The following is an 18406-nucleotide window of genomic DNA, read 5'->3' on the forward strand; positions in this document are numbered from 1 at the left end:
GCCCGAGCTCTGCAGCTGCCCCCAGCTGTGGCTCACTGGCCCCAGCCTGGGGCAGTGAGGGGTGCAGACAGGGGTAAGAGGGGGCACAGCTCAGCACCCCCACTTTAGAATTTGTTCCAGCGCCACTGTACTGGGATATTTTTAAGTCCTGATTTGCTGCTTATATCACTATCATGCCATGTGGAACAGCGCACTGCGTTTGACGTTGAGATTAGAATGTACATGCAAGAACTGGAATCAGAACTTTCTGACAGATTTCAAGATTTCCAGCAATTTGGCCCAATGCCTTCTTTTCTAATTAAACCTGAAAAGTTCAATGAAAGTGACTTGGATTTGTCTGTATTTCAGTGGATGGGTGTTGAAGATTTCGAAATGCAGCTCATTCTGTTAAAAAGCTCAGAATTGTGAGCATCAAAGTTTGGAGATCTGCGGAGTACACTTCAAGCTACCGAGAGAGATCATGGGGCCTTTATTCTGACCTGCTGGACGTCCCTGCCAGTGAAATTTAACTGTTTGAAGAAAATTGTGTTTGCAGTGCTTACAGCATTTGGATCCACATACCTGTGTGAACAGGTATTTTCACACATGAAATCTGTCCTCTGTCCCTCTCGGAGCCAGTTAACAACTCAGAAGCCTGTGTGCAGCTTAAAGTATCCAAATACATGCCAAACATTGGAAAACTCAGCAACGAAAAGCAAGGGCAAGGATCACACTAAACTGATAAGATCTGCATTTTAATTTAATTTTAAATGAAGCTTCTTAAACATTTTAAAAACTTTATTTACTTTACATACAATAATAGTTTAGTTATATATTATAGACTTATAGAAAGAGACCTTCTAAAAACGTTAAAATGTATTACTGGCACACGAAACCTTAAAATTAGAGTGAATAAATGAAGACTTGGCACACCTCTTCTGAAAGGTTGCCAACCCCTGATCTAGACTATCCCTGAGAAGATGTTTGTTTAACTTGCTCTTTAAAGTCTCCAGTGATGGAGATTCCACAACCTCCCTAGGCAATTTATTCCATTGCTTAACCACCCTGACAGTTAGGAAGATTTTCCTAATGTCCAAACTAAATTGCCCTTGCTGCAATTTAAGCCCATTGCTTCCTGTCCTACCCTCAGAGGTTAAAGAGAACTTTTTTTTCTTCCTTCTCCTTGTAAACAGCCTTTTATGTACTTGAAAATTGTTATCATAGCCCCCCTCACTCTTCTCTTCTTCAGACTAAACAAACCAATTTTTATTAGCTTCAATTTCAGTTTAAGAAGCAATAAAGTGAATGATTTCAGTCAAGTGCTGTAGTTAACTAATGAATTGATGGAGAGGTATGAAATTGAAATCTGAGATGTGGTGTCATGTCAGAAGAGAAAATAACCAAATCAACTGGATGGTTCGTTTGTTACTTCATCTTTTGAAATTCAACCATGGTGCATTTTAATGAATAATTGACAGCAATGGGGAGGCATAGTTTAGATTATCAGCTTTCTAAATTGAACAACCACTTTCAGAATAACACATGTTGCCTCATGAAAGTCATGGCTGCATGCTTGCCAAAATTGCACACATTTTGGCTAGTAGGAAAGTCTCAAATCAGCATGTATCTTGTACAGTATTGATCTGAATTAAGCTGATGTTTCAGCGTTCATTCAACAAATGAAGTGCAAATCAACCACTGAAAAAATTATCCAACACTAATAGAAGTTTTAGATGATTGCCACTTGAATATCTTTCTCCATATGCATAGACTTTTAAGAGTTTTGATTACATGCCCAATGACTTATACAGTAGAAATGCTCTGCTCCACCATGGATAGGATTAAAACAGCTGTGCAAACAGCAGTGCTGACAAGTCGCCTGACTATGCTGTCTCTCCTGTCATTTGAAAGGAACCTATGTGATTCTCTGGATTATGACCCTGTAATTGCCATACTTAATGGCAAATCCTAATGCCTTCTCCTGTAGAAAGGTGGAGTGGAGACAAGAGGACACTGCTTAGGTAATATAAGTAATTTGCTGAGTTTTATTTAATTTACTAATCAGTTAATATTTAAAATTACTATGTTCTTTCTGGTTTGGTGATGCAACTTGTTTGGCTCTTTAAAGTACATTTATTGCAGTTTTATGTGGAATCTATTTGTTTATGTTAAATGGATGCACAGGGCTGACATTTAATGGATTTGAGTTTCATTGTTTTAAATCATTTGCAATATAAATTATTTGTTGTGACATCAGACATTTGGTCATGGCCATTCACCATAAGTTGGGGCCCCACCCAAATTTCCATTCCTAGCTACATCACTGTGTGACATCTTCAATGTCAAATACCTATCATTCTTCCCCAGCATGACCAAATTTTTCTGTTTCTGCTCTCTTTACTTCTTTCTCCTTGCTAATTTGTTTAGTTGTCACAAACCTTTTGCTTCTTTTTATTCCTTTGGTGTCTGTCATTGTTCCTCAGCCTCTCTTTAGCTACCATCTCTTTGTACTTGGATGAGGCAGTCTGCTTAATTGAAACTATGTCATCATCTTGACTGCCTTTTCCCTCTTTCTAAAGTTATTCCCATTTTTAATAGTATTACTTTTAGAAAATTATAGTACATCTGCATTTGTGCTTGTACATGTTTGTGCAATGCTATTTCAAGGGGAAAATGAGAGTCGGTTCTCAGGCTCAAGCAACAAGCCTATTGTTGAGGGGGGGGATTGTTATAACTAATACTGTTAGAAATAGGTGCCTCTCCTTCTCTTTGGTAATTGTAGAACATCTACTCTAGCAATCTGGCCAGCTAACAAGACCAAAATCAGACACTTGTATGCCAAATATACAGTTAACTTTGTGCTTCCCCTGATCCATCTGCAGAATATACAGCATTCTGGACAAGACTGCAAAGCCCTGTGAAAGTGTGCAAGAGGAGTGGAAAGGTCACAAGGTGCCACCCTCCATTTCTTTGCACAATAGGCGTTTATAATCATCATTACACTGCTGTGAACACAAAATCTGCTCAAAGTTAGCAGGGGGGCATGGAAAGGGCATCACAAAGACTTCTCCCTCCTCCCACCCCCACCAACAGAGCAGGTGCATATGCTGGAGCATATGCTGTTTACTGTCAAAGGATGGAATAGTGGCTGCTGTCTCCAGTGGGAGTCTTGTAGTCACTGCAATCTATGCCTCTCCTTACAGCCACTGTCCCAGCCTGGAGTCTGAAGAGCTGGTACAATGTGGGAAACTGAAGCCCTGTTCCCTTACCTACCAACCTGGGGAAATTCCCTCTCCCACATAGCTCACACCAGCCAGGGAAATCATCCCAACATCAGGGAACCTGCCCAACTCAGGAACCAAAGGGAACCTTTTCCCCAATTGACTACACCGCTCATCATCAAAGGGATCTATTCCCCACACAACAGCCAGAGGCCACAGGATGACTTGTCTGCCATTTATTGCTAGCAGAAACTGAAAATGGAGCCCACCACTGCTGCTGCTATGATGAACAGCTGTGAGGTAGGCTGCATCTAGAGGGGAAATACTGGTGGGTCAAAAAGCACTGGGTGGGGATGAGGGATGACAAGAGGATTGGGTCATTTGGGAGGAAGAAAAATTATAGGAGTTGATGGATTATTTCTTTTGGAGAGGCCAAAGGGACACTGTGCAACCAGTGGACTATTTGTTGGGCCAAAGGGGAGACATTGCTTGTATCACCAACTACAGTGAAGATTTTTAGATGGAGGCTTTTGTTACAATTTTGGCAGGACATCCCTGACTTAATTTTCTTACTGCCTCATGTTCTCCCTCACTTAAATGCAAAAATGCAAAACACACTGGAAAAAAATTTAAATGAGCTTGCTCACCAGTTTCTGGCATTCTCAAAAATAAGGGGTCACATTAACATAATTTCTGTAATGTCTTTGTCAACCTGCTGTGTGATTTCTCCCCCCATTCAGGAGAAAGAGTAGTAAAACAGCTTACTTGTGACTGTTGTAAAGCAATATGATACCTGCTCAGCGTGAATTTTACTAAGGCATATAATGGATTGAACTTCATGAATTGACCAGCTGTACATTCTTTTCAGATAACTTCCTACTTGTTCTATTTTCCATCTCCCATCCCCCTTTTCTTCATATGTCCTTTGCTTGGTGTCACAGAGGACTTTCATCCATGCAGCTCTTTCTCCTTTTTATTCTGTTTCTTCTCCTCTGTTATTGCTGAACAGAAACTCCTTAGCTATTATCTTAATTCTCACTTTCTAAATTCATTAATTCATTGCCTTTCACCCTCCATTGCCTTTCTCCATCTTGTTTCAAGGCTATTAAGATTAGATTCAATCTCTGATGGTTTCCTGTTTTTCTGTTTGACCCATAGAGTTTATCAGCTTCAATCTTCTTCATCATACTTCTACAAATGCATGTTATAGATTATTGTCATCAACTTGTCCATCTTTTTCCTAAACACTTGCTGTCAACGCTAATTTTATATGTGTTACAGTCCTGTCATTCCCCTGTGTCATCCTCCTTAAATGCTGACCACTGATTTCTTCTCCCTCTGTTCTCACTCTTCTGGCATTAAACTTGTTCAGTGTTTGCAGCAGTGTGACTCTGGATGATTTGCAGGGTCTCCTGAACTCTTAGAGTTTTTTTGTCTCACTAAGTGCATTAGCTGAGCACTGCCTGGATTGGTCTGGCTCTGATTTGTCCTTGATATTTCCTTCTTCAGCTTCAGATAGCTTTGTAATTTAGATATGATTTACCAAACTTTGTTATAGTTCCACCTTAATCTTACTGCACTAACCTTTTCCTTTTATCTTGATCCAATTAAAACTGCCACATTTATGGTCAACTTATATTTTAGCTTCCCTCTATGGATAATGTACTAGAGGTCTTTTCCTATAGAGATTTTCCTCTTATTATTTGTTTATTTTACAGTAATGCTTAAAGGCTGCATTTGAGATTGTTGATCCATTGTGTCAGATCCTGTACAGATGTAGAGTAAAAAAAAGACCACACCTTGGAAAACATACAGTCTAAATAGCTAAGACAGATGAAAGAAGTGGGAGAAGGGCTAGCATCCAAGTAGATTGATATCATGGCCGGCAAATGTCATGGTAGATTTCTTCAGTCAAGTTTGGGCAAGAAGGGATTAGAAAGACAGAAGGAAGCAAGAGGGGAAATTGAAGAGATGGAGGTAAGTGGGATGGAAAGAGGGGAAGAGGGAAAGAGCAGAGCATGGAGGGCAGCAGGAGTTAGGCTGAGCTGAAGAGACTGGTAGTGGTTTAGAACAAGCAGCCTGTCAGCAGATGGGAGAGAATGTTCAGAGGAAGAGCTATAGAAAAGACTCTGATGAGATCATCCGTGTTTGAGGATCCATGCTGCAACTGCTGCTGTATCTACTCCTGCAGGCTGAACCTCTAATCATGAGCTGAGTTCACCTTGCATTTCTCTTCCCCCTGGGCTTATATGGCATGGGGAAGAGGGAGATTTCATGGATCCTTGTGTTCTTGGAGAGGGACTCCCAGCTGCAGAGTTCTGGGTTCTGGGGAAACAAGGAATGGGGTCGGCCTGGCTGGGTCCCTCTCTCCCCTTCTACCCTGTATGCCCTTTCTTATACTTTTATTCAATAAAGTAGCTCATATCCCATATACACTGACTAGACTTCCCATTGCTTCTATCTTCCCCTTCTCTAAAACCGCCTCTCTCTTTTCAATACAAATGCTATTATAGTCAGTGCTAGAATTGAGAGGTGTATGTAGAGATGTCATAGCCACACTATTTACCATCACTGGGTGGAAAAAAATGTGAGGCAGAGCATATTATCACGTTATTCCCCACTTCAAGCACTTATATTTGGAATATATACCGAGGGTATAAATTCCATTAAACTAGGTGAACTCTAGCCTTACATTAGCCTAGCTTATGATTTGCATAAAGTATCCCCACCCGACCAGTTCACAGAGAAGATATTTAGCTAAGAAGAACACTCTTAGCCTGTTGAGTTAATAACTGTAACTAAAAGCATTCATGTGCTTCAATTTCCAGTTCTGTTTGCAGGATGAGGTCTAAGGTGAGTTAGCTTTTAGAACTCAGTCATCTCATTTCCCACCCAGTCTGTGTTTTTACTTATTTGTGTGGGGGGGGGGGGACGGTTGAAGAGGAAGATTAATATGTGACTCCACTTCCTTGTGTAGATTTACAGTATGCTCATAAACTGTTGCCAGATTTCCCTCTGTGTTTTAGTAATGGACAAAGAGATTCATACGTATCACTATACAGTGTAGTAAAATTTATAGAGCTCTTTGGAATCTCCATTATAATCACTATATGGATGCACAGGGCTGACATAAATGCATTGTTACTAACATTATCATTTCCCTTTGGGGGAGGGTTCATTTAGATTACTTGCTATCTGCACCTTGTTAGCCAAATAGTATAAAGATTATCTATCGATGTATCCATATATGTTACAGGCATATGTTCAGAAGGGCATATGTGCTGTCAGTCATTCATGAACAGCTTGTCCTTTTGTATGGACATCTTTGAGTATGTTCAATGGAGGTCAATTGGATCTATAGGAAGGGTTCTTACAGAAGATGTCAACAAGATTTTATTTATTCCCCAAACCATCCTTCCCCCCTCCCCATCCCCAAAATAAAATATGTATGAAGGCAAAGACATATAAAACAATATTTGGTGTCACCTTTTCTTGTGAGTGCTGTTAAAAATATATAAACAAGAACTTCCAAAATCTTTAATTTGTTTTTACAGCAGGATAATGTTGTTTATTTTTACACTATTTTGAGGAGAGCCAGTTTGCAGAAGGATGCTGCAGTCCAGAAAATACTGGTCTATCATCTTCCAGATTTGATATTTCCAAAAATGGCACCACAGCATTGTAGCTGTATGAATGCCTGTGTATTAGGCTGGGATTTTTTCACCACACATTTACTTCTCTTCACTTCAGTTTACCGAGCTGTAAAATATTCTTGCTGGAACGTTGCACCGTAACACTACTGGATTACTTAGAATTCAGAATTATAACATACAAGACCCCAAAAACAGAAAGAGAAGCAGGCTGCACCCTAAAACAGAGAAGCATAACTCATCTACCTGACTCTAGGCTGGCTATCTGCAAACTGCCACCTCCCAGATCCCAGACTTCCCAACAGAACACCCCCCTTAGCCTGCGCACAGAAGCAAGAACACCCCTGACATTTTAAGTGACAGACTAATTCTTTTAACACCGTTTTCAATACACTGCAGTATCCATCCACTGGACCTCATGCACTCTTGGCTGTCTGGGTCTGAGCACAGTCTAGTTATTGTTTCTGACTCTGAGGCTTTAGACACATTCTCAGGGTACAGAGCACCTCCATCTATCACACCTTTTGAGAGATGGGACTCTGTGACCAACTAGCCAGACCTTCAAACTAGTGCCGGCTTTTCCAAGCCTCCCCAGTAGCTCTTGCATGCTTTCAAAGAGCCACTGAAACTGTGGACCCTCTGGATTACTGTTTCCCCCTCAGGGACTTCATGACAGTGAAAGCGAGGGGGACACAGGCTCTGAAAAAGAATTTCTAAACCAATCACATTACTCACAAAGCACAAGTGATATGTAGTACGAGGGAAAATAAAAGAAACCTGTACATAAAACGTTGCCTCAGTTTCCTCACCTTTCCAAGAGCCCTTTGGGTTTTGGTCAGTGTCCTTTCAAGATCCCAGGACCCTCCATTTTTCATTCTCCTCCTGGCAAGACTTGCCTTCTTATGCTTATATCTCTTCTCTTTCTAAAATGGCCAGTGAGAGAGTTTTCTATAACTTTCTAGACCCCGGTGGGATGACTCTCCTCAGTGGCTTCATGTTTGTCATCAGGTGATCCATTGCTTGGTTACAAGCCCACCTGGGAGAACTTCTTCCTTTGGTGGCAGCTAGATCATTATCCTATGGTGCTTCCATTTGAATGTCAGACCCTCCAAGTTAATGACACTTGATTGCCCTGTATCACCAGCCTTCTGCTCGGTGCAGAAATATCTCCTGACATTTCCTGAGGGTTTCAGCTCAGTATTGAGACTGTAGAGCCACAGTGAAGGCACAGAACAGTTTTGCAATCAAAATTGTGTTCACAAAACAAAGTGGAGTTTTTAGTTTGATATCGACATGTACAGACATACTTTACTCCGTCACATTTTTCTCTTCCTTTTCTTTCTGAACAGAGCCCCAGACTCAGACTTGATTCAGCTCTGAACACTGATTCATTGGCCCATCATTTCTTTCAGTTACTTTTAAAAGTTCTTTTACAGCATTTATGACCCTGATAGGACAGGATATGAGAGTGGCTCCTTTGATATGAGAGAGGCTCCAAAGTCAATCAGTCCCATCTTGTGCATATGAGGAATTCCGGTATAAGAAGGTGCTGATTATTTTACTTCACATTATCAAAAAGGAATATGAAATGATTCTCCCCTGCTGGATTTCTTTGGCATAATCTAGGGCTTCAAAATGATGAGCACCTTCTCCAAAATGGGAAACATCCTTAGTTACCTTAGCCTTCAACGGATGTCCAAGGTGCTTAGTATCTTACAAGAGGTGTGTTGTTAAGTCTCATTTTTTTACTATGCACTGAATACCATCTGCCATCTGAGACCCTAGTCCCAAAGACTTGAGACAGAGACCCAAGCTATGACCATAGCAGACCTAGACTTCTTTAATTAATTTTCCCTAAATCCACTTTCCTCAATTCCCAACTCTAAACTTGCTCATGAGGGCTCAGTCCTAAGCCCAAGGCATTCCCTACAGTAATCAAGCAAACTCAGAACACCATGGGTTTATATAAACTAGAACAAATACCTACAGCATGTCTGAATTTTCTGAGTAAAGATTTCATTGCCTTTCATTGGGCATGATTTGCTATTGTACTACATCAGTTTTCTGTTATTTCATTGATTTTCATGGTGTAACACAGTGGTGAAGGAGGTTCATTATATTTACAAGCTATCACCACACCTCATCATAACAATTTTCATTTTTGGTACAGTAAGTGCAATATTCAACTCAGGCTTACCAAAGTCAGTGGCTACATCCACAGCCTTGGACTATTAAGAGTCTCTTCAGGTTGCATAACATCAAAAAAATTAGTGATAAGGATGTGTTCTTGAAGATACCATTTCTGTCTCTGCTGTGTCCAACTTCTCTCAGCTACTGCCCCAAAATATTTCACCACCTACTGAATAGTATCAGAGTATCACTTCTGGTTGAGAAAAAAAACAGTAATGTTGCTATACAACACAAAAAGCCCCTCAATTTTCCTCCTCTTCTTTTGCTAAATGAATTTTAAATAGTTCATGAACTGTTAAAAAAAAACATAAGCACTACAGAAATGCTAACTGTTATGAATAAAATCACTAAGCATTTTGCCACAGAATAGGATCTGTGTCTCCTGAATTTTAGCCAAAGCAATCTGCCATTCAGTTGTGGATATAAAATAGTGACTTTGAGTCAAGGAGAGAGGAAAAAAAGATCATAAAGCCTCAAACAAGGAGTCTTTTTAGGAGACAACTATGTTGCAGAGCATACTGATGGCAAATGATAAAGCAGTAGTGACTGTGACACTATCCGATTCTAGAAACAATTTTGAAAACTCTGTAGCAGGGAACACTAAAGCAAGCAGTATATAAAAAGGCAAAAATGTAAAACCCCACAAAGTAAAATATACTTCAAAAAGTCCCTCCCACATGCATTGTCTTATTAGTGTCTCAACATTCAATATCCTGGCCTCCACTGGCCACATTAGTGAAGAGACATTTCCCTAGATACACAAGAATTGTAGCTGAGAATTCCTAACTCTTATAAGACTTAAAGATGAGTATAAGTATACTAATCTTCCATTTACCACAGAGATCTTGGGGCTTGTCTATATGGAGAAATAGTGTACTGTAAGCTGAGGTGTAAATCTACAGAGCGCTAACTCACCACGTGCTAACTGGTACGGGTGGCTGGACAGCAGTACATCATATCGCAAGGGTTGCTGTGAGACAAGAGGCCTAAGCCTGAGAGGGTGCCCTCTAGATCCAGAGCTAGAAACAGTGATTGGAATCTACCCAGACCTAGTTGCCTTGGAAGCATGTGGGACCCTGAAACTGGGTCCACTCTCAACAGATTGGTGATGAATTTGGGTTAAGACTCAACGGTATTGTAAAATCTCTTTGATCCCCGCAGGTGTAGTAGCATATGGCCAGATTCTCAGGGGGTATAAATAGACATACTGCCGTTCAATTACAGTCAGCTGTTAGTGGAGCCATGCTGGTTTAAACCACTTGAGAATCTGGCCCTTTGTCTTTCTCTAAGCAAATAGCTAGATTTTGACCCAGACTAGCACAACAGAAAATACATAACTGGATTCCCTGACTCTTCTACTGCTAAAACACTTTTATCATTAGTTAATCACGTTATGCTCAGAACATTAGAATAAGCTTCCATTCTTTTTCATGTTCAGTGAATCATTTATCTCGCTGTGTGTTAATAAAGAAACATTAGAATTTCTGGAACAGGGAAGACTAACAGTCTATTTTCTACTACAGTAACCTTTCTCTGACAGTGGCCAACTGAACAAGCTTCAGAAGCTCCACTCAGTGCATCTAATTGTGCAGACTATACTGTGGGAAGAAATCTCTCTCTGACCCCCACTGCTGACCATCTTATGCTCAAAAGCCTGAGGACTGAGAGCCTGGCAGCTTTTAATTTTATCCTCAGTAATTTAACCACAGGTGCCATTTTTTTCATATACAAGTGATTAATCTATTAATTAATATCTGCAAAGCACTTTGAAAATATCAATGGCAATACACTGTAGTGTTTTTAATTTAGAGCTAGATTCAGACTTTAGTTTCAGCTGCTCCAGTAGCAGCCCTGGGAAGGAACCGATCCACAGAGAGACTGTTTATAAGACACAGTCCACTCCCCAACACGTGTCCAACCAGCTCTGCTAGACAGGACATGGGAGGGTGTAATCGACTGAGATACATATGTAAGGTGAGATTCTGTGCAGTGCCTCTAAGAGGTGCAGCCTAGAATTCACAGCCCAGTGGGAGGGGAATAAGGTGGCTTTAAACCAACTTTTGCACCCTACTGATGCTAGACTGTTCCTGGGGCTCAAATGGTTTCTGGCATAATTCTGACAGCCCTGAGTTGCTGTCTAAATTACAGAAGCCTCCTGGGCTCCCCTATGAGAGGCAGCGCTGCCTAGAATCTCCTCAGCAATGTGTGCTGTGACTCTACCCCAAATATGCCCTTCCTGTCTCCATCATGCCCCCTTTGCCCAAATTGCAAAGGGGTCCTTAGAAGGTAGTCTGTGGAATCTTCCACAGTTCCTTTACCAGGGAAATCTTCCCTCAGCTAGTTACAGAGCTTTTAGAGACCCTTCCAGAGATCCCACTGCTTTCACATGGTAGAATGACATCAGAGCAGGGTGTGACGTCTCCTAGGGGTTACGCTAGGGGCCAGTGGTAGCGAGATGCCTCACAACCCTGAGTGCCTCCAGCCAGCATCACACAGGGACAAGGATCTTTCCCATTCCATCTACCTTTTTATCATTAGCTACCTCCAGATACTGGGCATTTTGTCTGTGGAAGTGGAATTCTTTACCTTGGTAAATTTACTTTGTTGACTCTCTTGATCCAATTCAAGGCAAATTTAAAACAGAAATTCTCTTCAGATTTTCCTTTACTAACTTTTTTTTCTTGATTCTGCCTTTTTGCACAATGCTTTGGTGCTTGCCACAAGTGTTTAATTACAGCAGTAAAAGTAGTAAATTATATGCCATGTACCACTTGCTTAACATAATGTGAGTTGAGCAATGCATCAGTTAGAGAGATAAAAGTCCACAGCAAAATTAAAAAGCAGTTTGTTTCTCACCTTATTCTCCTTGTTTTGACACCACTGCCCCCCATTTGGGGGGTTTAATTCCTTTTTTATGCTATATATATGAAGGTAAGTGTCAGAGAAACAACACTTTGCCCAGACCCATCCAGTCATTTTGAGGTAATTACAGTAATGAATGTTCAACCTGAAGTTTTCCAGATAATTAGTGGTTCAAGTTAGCTGCCTATCTGTTGGTAGCAAGTATTTCAATTCCAACTCATCTCACTATTAAAATAGACCAAAAAAAGCACAAAGAGAATGACATTCTCTGGGCTTCGTCAGAAAGCTCCAGTCAAGTAGCCAACTCCTAGTGTAACTTTTCTTAATTTTATCCTAAGAACAGTGAAAATCTTTAATCTGTTTGGTGAAATATGCCACTCAGATATCTGGAGAAAAATAGCCTTATCAAGTTGCATTAGAGGCTGATGATTATTGTCCCAGATGATAGAACAGGGTGAGTAATTCAAGTGACTCCCACAGAATCAATTATTTATTATTAATTTTTTTATATTGCAGTAGCACCTAAAGACCCCAGTCATGATAAGTGTCTGATTGCACTAGCCAGTGTGCAACACATACAATGACAAAGGTAATATCCTGGATCCATTAAAGTCGATGGTAAAATTCCCAAAGACTTCAGTATAGCTAGGATTTAATCCATGTACAGTACTGTGCCCTGATGATCTTACAGTCTATAACCCCTATATAGCAAGGAGCTACACACCGGGTTAACTGTACACATGTGAGTAGTTTCATTAATTTCAGTGGGACTACTCTCATGCATAGACTTTAGCAAATGAGTGTAACAAACATTAGAAGGGTGAGAACAACAGTAAAAAGAGCGTAGGTTTAGGTAGGTTAGCTATGTACATACTTTGAGGAAAAGGAGTCACAGAAATGTTTTTTAAAATATAAATACATATCTGCAATCCCACCTAGTTTTAGAGGTTTTGTAAAATCCCCCTTGAGTGCTGCGTTGGCAAATAAGACATTTCTTTATTCTCTGAGACTATTATTTAGCACTAGTGAGGTTTTGCAAGAACTTACTCCCTTAAAAGTGTGCACTTTAGTTACGGGTTAATTTTGAAGTGGTGTTTGTCACTCTTTCACAAGGCAGGCAGCACTAATGGCAATGAATACGGCTCAAATGGTTACATTCTGCACTTTGCCAAAACATGTATTAAAACTTACTATCCTCACAAAACGTTGCCATCCCAATCAGCAGAGAATCCTAAAAGAGTCTCCAAAGCAGCAACTGTACTTAGTTCTAAGAATCTCTCTTTATCAAATTAAAAGCCACCAGCACTGCACTACTGATTTAATGAACATTTTCATCTCTTAAGGTAATGGCATCAGTTCAGCTCTCAGAAGAAACAACAATATATTTATGGACTCATAGTCAAGAAGGGCATTAAACCTGTAAATTCCATTTCACATATCCCTCTGCATATAATTAAGAATTAAGTTCCTTATACTGTATTTGAGCCACAAGCAATCCTCTGACGGGCTTTTTAATATGTGTTAAGGATCACAGTATACACGGATTTTAGAAAAATATAAAAGGTATCAATGAAAGCAACTCCAAAAATTACACTAGTACTAAGACCACAGTTAAGTGCCTTATAATAGAAGAGAATCATTCTGATGGGATAGACTACCCATCCGGGTTCTAGGAGTGACAGGATAGCAACTGGGTCAGAGAGCTGATATTATATCAAAGACAGACTGCAAGGCCCTCTATTACTCTTATATGTTTCTGTAGTCCCATCCTGTCATCGTGTGACCTAGTGCTAGCCATTCCCATTTTAGTGGCACTGTTGCTGTTACTCATGACCCTCCTGATACTGCTGTTCACCATTCCTCCTCGGAGTTCTATCTAGTTGCAGCTCAGCATCTATCTCTGGATGTCACTTTCCAAGGCAGTACCAGAAGGCTTCTGTTCCAGGGTAGTCATTCCTTCTCCTCCTAGATGCAATCCAGATTCACAGCAAGTTGACCAGGTACATTGATGGTCCTAAGGTATTGATGCCAAGCTGCTGACTCTTCATTTGCTGCTCCCCAACTTTCTCATCACTACTATAGATATATTTTCTGCCTTCTGCTGCTCTGCAACAACCTCAGTCCTTCTCCTTCCAACCTCTCTGAGAATGGCCATAGGAGCACTGTCCATGTGAACACTCTTGTGAATGTTGTTCATGTTAGTTGTCATGACACCTGCTTTCAGAGAATATTCTTTTGCATAAAACCTCACTTGCCTGAATGCTCGTGGGGGTCATGAATACCAGAAAAGCAAATCAGCTAGTTTTATTCACAAGGATATTCACAAATATTAATCTGCTGTATTCACCCAACTCAATTCCTAATCCTGAATGAGCTAGAGCCATTCATTTCGTCTCCAGGAATGGCCTTGGAGTGACAGATAAAGGTACATTTGACTAGTGCGACAATGAACATATAGAACAATGAGGAAATCTGACCGCTGATATGGAGTTGCTGTGAGAAAAAATAGATTAAGATATTTGCTGAGAGAAACACTGTCACGGAAGAGAATGGATAAAATTAGCAGTATGAGAATAAATTAATCTATAGTCATTGCTTTGTATAAAAAAGCTATAGTAAAAGTAGGATAAATTATCATTCGATATGGAGAGTTACCAGAGGGTTTTGTGCAGACAGAGATTCTCTACAGCAGTAATTCTTTTACAAAAGGGTAGTACATTAAAAGAATATTTGTAACTGTCACATAGTATTTATGGAATGGTATAATTCAGTGGTGAACAAACTGCGGCCCGTGGACCGCATGCGGCCCATCACGGTAATCTGATTATGGGCTGCAAGACATTTTGCTGACATTGACCATCCGCAGGCACGGCCCCCCGCAGCTCCCAGTGGCTGTGGTTTGCTGTTCCTGGCCAATGGTTGCTGCAGGAAGTGGCGGGCCGCAGGGACATGCTGGTCGCTGCTTCCTGCAGCCCCCATTGGCTGGGAACGGTGAACCACGACCACTGGGAGCTGTGGAGGGCCAGACCTAAGACAGGTCAATGTCAGCAAAATGTCTCGCGGCCTGCCGTCAGATTACCCTGATGGACTGCATGCAGGCCGCAGGTTGCCCACCACTGGTATAATTCAACTATACGGAGATTTGAGAATAAGAGGTGAAGAAGGAACTTGTTTTCCCTATTTTCTTACTTGCCAGAACAGCATGGGTTTGAAAATTTCACTCCATCAATATCTGGTTTGCATTCAGTTCTGGAGAGACTAGGAAAAGAAGATCACAGAGTGGGACAGATAGGAAAGCAAAAATAATTACAATAGAAGAGATTCTGATCTCACTTGCACCAGTGTGCTGTGAGCCCAAAGTAACTTTGGGCTTTTCTGGAGTTGCTCCATATTTACAATGATGTAAATGAGATCTGAATCTGACCCAGAAAGGATACAATATGTACAGTCCACTCCCAGGCACTTCAACATGATGTCTGATTATCTTTCAGAGAGATTCTTCTATCAGTAACAATATTGGGTCCCTCACTCTCTAGCCTGGCAAAGCTCCCTAAGGGGAATGGTTTCAGGGGAAGGAATAGAATAGAGACTGTAGAAAGGATGGATGCTCATTCTGGGTGAAGTTCATGTCTATGCACAGGACCAGTGCAACGAGCATACACCACTTAATTCCTACCTACACCCTCAAAATAGGGCTCAAATGGGACCATCTACATGAGTTCTTTCAGCCCCCTGGTCTACAGCAATGTTGGCAAAGGCAACTAACGAGCATTCCTTCCTGGCTAAGCCCCATCTGAAGAGAAAGGAAGCTTTTAGGGACAAATGGTAGCCCTCAGAATTAAAATGGACCTAGATACTTGCCACAGAATCTGGAGCAGGCCTGTTTGCTCTCAGACACAGGGCAAAATAAACTTATAGTTGAATGCCAAGGTTTGTTCAGTACACACAAAACAGGGGCTGAAAAAAGATATGCATGAAACAAGGTAATGTGAACATTGCACCTCATGTTAAGGATTCAAATTTATATTCCCTACATTTGGATCCATTACATATATAGTGTAATAACATTTTAAGTGGGGAAAAAAGGTAATTTTGACCATTTTTCAGGAGTAAAGCTGACTTCATCCTAACATGCCCTGCAAAATCAAGGTTCCTGACAGAACTCCCCTAGGAAATTAACAACTGAGTTTAATTTATTATTGTAAACTATTTCTAACTGTGGAGTCTGGCTATCCTGATGCTTTTGCTTTCATGCTGCATTATGTCATCCAGACTGTGATTTGGACAGTGAATCTGTTTGCTGTGAAACAATATACACCAGAGGAGAGCAGTTTTCTAAAGTGATTTGTATCTCAACCATGAGCAAAACCTAACAGATGCATGCTGTTTTGAATAAAGCATTCATACAGGCATTTAAATCACTTACAGTACATTTTGTGTATGAATTACCATTTATAACTAGATACAAAACAGATGGCAAAGTCTTGGTTTAAAGTTATGTGCCCATTAAACTAGATCACTGTATGCTACAAGGAAGATTTGCTGATCGGAAGGGAGTTTTTTGCCTTAAAATACATTGGAAGCAAAGAGTGGGTCACTATAACAAGGAACTCTCTACAACCTTCACTGGAATTATAAATGATCCTGGATTAAATTATCTGACCACCCAGACACTCTTCTTGCTTATGTGTACTACACACTTCTTTCACCAAACCTATAAACCTTGCACCTCCCCCTTCCGGAACAAAATTCTGTAGGGGGGGTGTTTGTTTGTTTGTTTGTTTTTGTTAAATTGTGTTAGTAAACCAGTTGTGTTTCACATCTCTGCTTGATCATTTTGCTTTTGTTGCATCCCCATTCCTAGGGTCCTGTATATGTTGACTATATAGATAGTAAATCCTGAGTTGTAGCAACAATAGGCCAGATCCTAAGCTGATTTAAATCTCTGTAACTTCCTTGAAGACAGTGAATTCTCTCTCCTTTATACCTGCTGAAGAGCTGATTCTTTATCTTCACGTTTGTCTGTGAAGCCCCTAGCACACGTTAGACCCTACATAAATATTAAGAATAATTAATGTGTACTTTGAATACTTGACCAAAAGGCATTATGGTTTTATATCATCACTTGAAGAAGTACTTCTGAAACCCTGCGTTAGATAGTGAGGAGGTGCTGCTTGGAGTTGATACAATTCAAGTTGGTGACAATCAATATTTTGGAACTTGGTAACACTGAAAATACATCTGGGGCCCATAGTCTAATACCCAAACCTTTTGCAAAGTGACATGGTCCAGCACTGATTTTATAGTTCACTGCATATCATTTATGCTTCTTTATAATATAGGTCTTTAGTCCCAGAAGAATAATCAAGACAATATTAGAGGCCAATTTTTGCTTAGGTTGTGATATTCATTTTTAGTTAGATTTTTTAAAATTTTACAATATGCTAACAATGTAATGCATATATTTTTGAACACTTTTTCCTAACTACTAGGTAACATCAGCTCTTCTTGTACTACATATTATGTGTCATTAGTTCTGTCTTTCCAACACTGAACTTGATTTTCTGTATTGGGGCATATAAACATCCAGAATGTGCCCCTTTTTGCTTAGAATGGTGCAATAGCCCCAGCCTCAGGGAAAATAGAGGCAGAAGCCTAACTAGCCATCAAAGTGGTAGCAATAAGATCTCCTGCATAACTGAACTTTTGTGTTAGCTTTACTGTGTCCAATAGAGACTGGAGAGAAGTATCAGAGGGGTAGCCATGTTAGTCTGTATCCACAAAAATAACGAGGAGTCCGGTGGCACCTTAAAGACCAACAGATTTATTTGGGCATAAGCTTTTGTGGGTAAAAAACTCACTTGGTTTTTTACCCACAAAAGCTTATGCCCTTGCTCAAATAAATCTGCTAGTCTTTAAGGTGCCACCGGACTCCTCATTAGTTTTGTGGAGAGAAGTAGCATTCCTGGCAGGGGGGTCTTGTAACTTCAATGAGAAATTAATGGAATATAAGAAATTTGCATTATCCAGGGTATTGTTTCCTGCAGAGTGGTAGCCAGCAAGATGTATATATTCTCACAGAAAACAATGCACTTCCCAGTAACTGCCACCATACTGTTTCTTCCCCTATTATTACATTTGCTTTCATTTACCATATTTCTTCTCCATTGCAATTAGCTGAAAAATAAATACAATGTTTAATCATAGAAAGCAGTGGACAGATGATGCTATAAGTTACAGGGGGGAATGCACCTGCATGTATCTTTTTGTCCAAGATATTTCCTCAGGTAGCTTTGCTATTGAGATGTTTTTTAGACTAGGGGGTAGCAGGAGGTACCCCGTTACATTTACACAATGTATGTGCATCCATGTGGCATTTTATTACTCAAGGTTTTACAAACACTCACTCAGAGATGTCTTATAAACCCAAAACCAAATAATTAGTACAGTTTTAAAGCACTCTCTACTTACCACAGATGTTTCTGCACATTACTTGAAACAAAT

This window comes from Natator depressus, chromosome 4, assembly GCF_965152275.1.
Source record: "Natator depressus isolate rNatDep1 chromosome 4, rNatDep2.hap1, whole genome shotgun sequence".
In the NCBI taxonomy this organism is placed as follows: domain Eukaryota; kingdom Metazoa; phylum Chordata; order Testudines; family Cheloniidae; genus Natator; species Natator depressus.